We start from the raw sequence: 6923 nt of genomic DNA, 5'->3' as shown, positions 1-6923 counted from the left end.
CCGCTCTTCATGTGTATTTTATTTTGTTTTTTTCTAAATACTTAGGAAAGATTTCTCGTCTTTTCTTGACATCACTCATTTGATTTTTGCATTGTGAAGCCTGTGCTTTTATAGCCTCGAATATAGTTTTTAATTTTGCTAAAGTTATTTTGCTTTCTTTGTGATCTTTACTTTCTAAGAGTTTATTTATTTTAATTTCATTTCACTGTTATATCCTTTAAAAAATACTATATTCTTCTTATAGCCTTGAATTTTCCTTAAAAAAATGTAATATTATTTTGAATTTCACTAAGTACCCGAACAGTAACATTGTTTTTTTGTAGAATTATTTTCAAATATATGTTTCTTCTTCCTTGGTATCTTTTCCCTCTGTGATTATGAACCATTTTTAAAATCTAGCGTTTGTTTTGTTGTTCATTTTTTTCTTTAATATACTCTTTATAATTCAGACATCTGTCTAGATATTTGTTCTACTTTCAGAGAAATAGGTGTACACATATATTGATGTTCACACCTCTAAAGCCATATCTCAGTTTGCCAGGTTATTCTAGCTTTCTGAAGCCTTTCCACCTCTGAGGGTTCAGTATGCATTTAATATTCCTCGCCCTAAAGTTCCAGTTGTCTTTTAAATACATATTTCATAAATGGATATAGAAAGGTAAGCAGAGAGCAAAGGGAAGAAAAGTCTCAATATTTAAGATGCCCTGAAGACATTGCACCCTGCCTAATATTATTTTGGGTACTGACCCTTGATCTGCTACTTAGAAGACAGAGAAAAGGAGAGGAATCAATTATCTATTTTTTAAAAAGCAGAAATTGTCCACTTTTTTTTTTGTTTATCAAACACAATCAATTTTATAGTTAGTGGATAATTCCTGTATACTCTACTAAAAATTTCCTTATCAGTCTATTTTGGTTTGGACAATTTTGTCTTCACATAGTTTTGTAAATGAGGGAGCTTCTAATCAAATGTTTATAATCCTGACTTTTAACTAAAATTCTTTCCATGTATACATTTCCTCATTTCTTTACAAACAACATTTCAGCAGGCAAAATATGCCTTAAATGTGAACATTAATTATAAAGATGTGTTCTTATTTAAGAAATATATTTTCTGGCTGGCCCCTTGATTTGGCCTTGTAGATGTCTGTTCTTATAAAATTATATATTCTCTAGAAGGCAATAGCTGGTCTGGTCTTCTGTTAATGTAAGGGTGACACTTACTAAAAAAAAAAAAAAAAATACCCATACAGTTCTTACTCAGTATTTTTAATACAGACATGTTTTGATGGTAGCTATTCAGGACCTAGAAGCCTCAGTGGCATTCTAGTGGCCCCAAAGAGTTAACATGCCTCCATGATTTCCTTCTAGTGATAGTATAGTTAGCTTTAAAAGATAATCAGTCGTGCATTATGAGGTATGCCATTTAAAAAAATAGTTTAAGAGTATAATTCAATATATTTTAGTGGATAAAAGTTGCAAGAATGATTAAAATGGAAATTGCCTAGATGAAGGAAATTGTTAGTTAAGTTCCATGGGGTTAGTTCTGCATACAGATAGACCAGCAGTGTCACTGTAAGGAAATAAATCATTGCAATTTACACACATCAGAATATCTCAGGTATTGGAATACCAGAAGGGAACATCAACGAAAATAAGTGAACTAAAAGGAGATGTGTGAAATATGAGCTGAACATCAAATGATACTCATCTATAGAGTAGCAGAAAAAAAAAATTAAAATCCAATAATTTTATGGCCAAGAAGAGCCTAGAAAGCAATATTTGAAAAAAAAAATAAAAATTAGAAGACATGACTATTCACTTTGAATCGAATCCAGGTTGTGAATTAATTAAAACTTGGTAACAAATGTTGAATAGGGTTCTTACTTAAAACAAATAGATACAAGAGATTTTTACAAGAGTAGAAAGAATTTTGTTAAGAAAAATGTTTTCGTTTGCATTTAATTTCCCAGCTGTGTTTTCATATCAGTGAGAGGATGAAAATAATGTAATATTAACATATCTGGGAACTAATCCTAGACACCTACATAATCCTTTAAGGAAGGAAATAGAAGCTAGACATATTATTTCAGAGAGAAATAAAAGAAAAAGACATCTTAAAAGTATTTTTTTCATTTATATTTGCATCGATATAATGTATAAGAAGATATCATTCTCTAATCATAATTTAATTCACCAGATATCCTTTGTGCCTCTTTACAAATTCAATTACTTTGACCTTTGGCTCACCAGTATAATGATACCTGATTATGCTGCTTTAGACTATCCCTTTGCAAACGATCTTAAAATTCAGTCATTATTTTTTTGTTGTTTAATCTTTATGGAAGGAGTTAGAAAATTTTCTATTATGCAGCTTTATTCCAATGAAAAGCTTGTTTACATACGATTTTTTTTTTTGCTTTTACTTTTTTTCTGACACAGTATATCTTCTGTCTTAGTTTATGAGGTCATGGTCTTTAAAATGTGATTCCTGGATACCTTGCATTGCAAGAAAACTCAGAGGTTGTTCACAAGGAAAGAAGAAAAATCTGGCACATGGGTCTTGGACCCCCACTTCCTGACAACATAAGCAGCTCAGCTTTTAACTGTTTAAAGTTTCAGAGTTTCTTTTTGATGTCACCAGATAAAAATCTATAAGTGGATTGTTAGTATCAATGATTCCGAAATGCAACCAATGAATTTTTCGGACTTCCAAAGGAATTTTAGAGTTTTGACTTAATCATTTTATCCTTTTAAAGCAAAAATTTAATATGTAATCTGAAAATCAAGTAAACATATGTTTGTAGAAATAAAATAAGCATAAGTGATATAGATCTCACTTAAAATTTTTACTTGGTAGAGCATAGCTGCTGTGATTTCAATGCTTTAGTGGGTTTTTATTTGTAAGTGCATATTATATAAGTTACACTTTAGACTACCATAATTTAGAGATGAGGAATATAAGAAATACTAATTTTGAGAACAAACAATTTAATGAGGAGCATAAAAATGATAATAATCCTGTCAAATTGTCCCAAGATCTGCTCATAGATTAGTGAAAGACATTTATCTGAACGAATTCCTTACATAGTATATAAAGATATCTCTAAGACTTCAAACATTATTGATAATAAACTGAAAACATGAAAATTGATAAACTGAAAACTGAAAATTGGTAAAGATCATTTCCAATTTCTCTTATCAATCATAGAATTGTATATCAGTCAAATCCACTATATTTAAAGAAAATTGTTTTAAAACAACAGCCAGAATTTTCCAAGTTTTATGTCATTATTTATAAATAAGATATAACAATTATTACACAAGTATGCCAGTTGATTTTTAAAGGCACAAAAGCAATCATTTCAAATATCAGGTAATAAATGTAGATTTTTTTCTCGTAGACATGATAATGTATAATAAAAGTTTATAACATTTTACAATGAATACTTCTCAGATCAAATTGATATATTTTTATTATATTAATAAAATACTTTATTTTTAAAATTATTTGATTAACTACATAACCTATTAAGTGGGAAAAGCAGATATGTTTTTATATATGTTAATATATAATTGGTAAAAACTTTTACCTATATAGAAATATAATGAACTTAATTTTCTTATAATTATATCCTTATCAAAAAATGAAATAAAATTCACAAAATGGTAAATTTAAAAATATTCGTTGGTTTACAATGAAAACATTTTTAACTTCACGTTAAATTAATATTTTAAAAAACAAAGAGTTATATTGTTCTACATTAAAATCATGTTTAACAACCCATATATAACAGATCACAAGAAACGCATTTTTTCTCTTAAGTCTAAGATTCTAAGGTCCCTATTCTCTAAAGAGGTCCATCCTGTGTATTTGACCTTACTGGGGTTTTGAGGTAAAGATAATGGAGAATGTATTTATTTACACATTGACATAGAGGTATGTTTGTTTGTTTGTTTTTAATTTGTCAACTACAGTCGACTTTCAATATTATATTAGTTTCAGGTGTCCAGCATAGTGCTTAGACATTTATATAATTTATGAAGTGATTCCCACTATATTTCTAGTACCTACCTGACACCATACCTTGTTGTTTCAATATTATTGACTATATTTGTTTTTGATGTTATGTCAGTCTACTCTGAGAAGCTATCTACTGGGGCATAAGCTGTTACTGAAACCAGTAAAAGTTTCTCATAATTAAGAGGAATATATATATATATACTTTATATATATATAAATTATACATATATAATTTATATATATATAAAATGAAGAGGAATCTAAGTCCCCACCACAGTCTAAATATTTGTTTAAGAAACAAGATATCTAAAGAAAATATAACCTGCATACAGGTAGATCTGCCAATTTCCGTTAATAAAAAAATATTTAACTTCTCAGTTTGAATTATGGACATTTAGGTCATTTTACTACATTCATGTCTTAACCAAGAATCAAAAGGTCCACTAAAGGCAATTTTCCAAAATAAAGAAAGAGACTTTCCAAAAAAATGAATTTCAATCTCAGATAAAACAATATGTGTAGTTTTAACATAGTAGTTTTTCTCCCCTATAACTGTAAAAATTTTCAAACCATCATGAAGTCTATATTGGGACTACTACACAGATATTTTTACCTAACACTTCTCTCTACCCTTGATGCCCTGATCTGAAAAAATTAGAATAATCTCTTTTCTAGATTTAAGCAATAATCTCATTCATTCACTCAGTTATTGCATATCAATCATTTGTTAGATTTGTACTTCACTGAGGATAAGAGTGAATAAAATACATAAGGTTTCATAGAGCTTTCATTTTACTAGATAAGGAGAGAGAGAGAGAGTGAGGGGAACTGTATAAAATATCATTTGAAAATTATGTGAAGAAAAGTAAGGATTAGAGAGAATTACAGAGTGCCATTTTATGTAAGGTAATTGGGTAAGTCTTGTTGGATATGGAGACAAATGAGAGAGACCTGAATGCAGTGAAAGAACAAGCCATGTACATGTCTGTTCTGTGATGGGGATGAGACAGCCTTATGAAGTTTTGTGAGTGCGAAATCCCTCAGCCACGAGTGTGCTCCCTGTAGCCATAGATCAGCATGGAGACCAGTGCCCATAAGAAGTGGGTATAGGAAATCGAGTCAGAGAGGGAGTCATTCTGTTTTGTAAAACCCTGGTAAGAATTTGAGATTTGATTCTGAGTCTGATAGGAAGTCAATTATTTACTTTTTAATGGAGATTCTCTGATGACTATGTAGAGAATAGACTATGGAATAGAGGGAGAACAAGAATGGAAATGATTCATTGGAACAGTTGTTTTGTCTCTGGTCCAGGCTAGAGATTATTCAGATATATACTTCAAAGTTAGAACATATCTTTTGATTGAATGTAGAATAGGTGAGAAAGGAAAATCAAAGATGATGGTTAGAATTTTGCTTTGAAAGCGAGCAAATGGGTTTGTTGCTTCCCTAAATGGGGGAAATGGGGAAAGGAGCAAATTTGGTATTTATTATTTTGAAGTGCCTATAGACAACCAAGTGGAGATTTTCAGCTGGCACTTAGAAGAGAGATTGGCACTGAAAGTATAAATTGGAAACCCTGCAGTTATAGGTAGTGTTTTAAATCATGGGGCAAGAATTATTGAAGAGTGAGGAGCTCATATGAGTATCCTGAGTTGTGAGTGCTGCTGCACTCTACTGTCTAAAAGTTAGGAAGATGGAAAGCATCCAGTTAAGGATGATAATAGGTAGGCAGTGAAATCTGAAACAAACAAAGCTATAAAATATGTCATATAGAAAATCAAATGAAGAGAGTAATTCATTAAGCAGAGAATTGACTGTTATCAAATACTTGGGCATTAAACGAAACTGTTTTGATTTCTAAACTATATGAAGTTGCCTTTTTTTTTTTTTGTACATGAAGTAATAGTCATATGACATTAATTACAGATGGTTCACCCTAATGCCCTTTCTGCACTTTACTTTCCATTTTCGGTGGAGGGAAAACCTGCATATATGTTAGATTCCTCACAATAAGTCGGTTCTCAGGCCATTATTTCTCCTTTCCCTTACCACCCTTCTCCTAAACATATTTGTTTCAAATTTTAGCAATTTGGGTTATATTCATAATATAGCTACATCAATTAGTTTAATAAAAAATTATTGGTTGTTCAAACATTTTATCTATTCTGTTTTACTATAAAATACTATCACTTTAAAATTAGTAAACTCATTAAATTTACTCTCTTAAATTGGCTTCAAACTAGAATGCAAAAGATATTTTAAATTGATACTGAAATTACTAGTCTTTATACCTGAGACATACTGAATAGAGAAAATAATCTTGGGCTTTCTTTTCGGGGAAAAAAAAAGCCCAATTCATCTACACCTTTTTCAAAATCAAGCTGCACCTGTTTGCTTCTATCATCAACAAAGCACAAAACAAACGGTATTTATTCCCATGCAGAAAGCATGGCTTGTATCTAAAACAAACATTTTTAATGAGAGATGATATTTTTCTGATTCCTTGTTTCTAGAAGAAACTATTTTGTATGTAAAGGTGACATTAGAGAAACCACAAAATTAAACAGATGACAATGTCAGACTTAAGGCAGGAGCGAGAATCTAGTCAGTAGGCAGCACAGCAAATCCTGCTCACAGAATGAGCATTTATTGCACCAGACAGGCTAGTGGATTAGAAGATTTGTTAAAGGATTAGAAGATGCGAATCCCATTTTCTTTGTTTTCCTTTTTAATTCCTCACAATAGCCCTCATTGTGTATATTGTTTATAAAATGTTTTATGTCTGAACATTAATAGAAAATGCATGTAGAATTAAGTAAGATGAACTGAACTGAAAAGAGAAAAAAACCCAGAGGACTCAGAGTATAAAGTTCTTATGTGCATTCTGGTTCTGAGTAAA

The 6923-nt window shown here is 30.5% G+C and overlaps 1 protein-coding gene across 3 annotated transcripts in view; it reads left to right on the top strand.

Moving 5' to 3' along the window:
• Positions 1–6923, top strand: part of FSTL5 (follistatin like 5) — a 498432-nt gene that overhangs the window by 283542 nt on the left and 207967 nt on the right. The gene's annotated exons all lie outside the window — the stretch shown is intronic.

This window comes from Pteropus alecto, unplaced genomic scaffold (genome assembly GCF_000325575.1).
Source record: "Pteropus alecto unplaced genomic scaffold, ASM32557v1 scaffold166, whole genome shotgun sequence".
Taxonomy (NCBI): Eukaryota; Metazoa; Chordata; class Mammalia; order Chiroptera; family Pteropodidae; genus Pteropus; species Pteropus alecto.
This window is presented reverse-complemented; position numbering and strand designations above follow the sequence as displayed.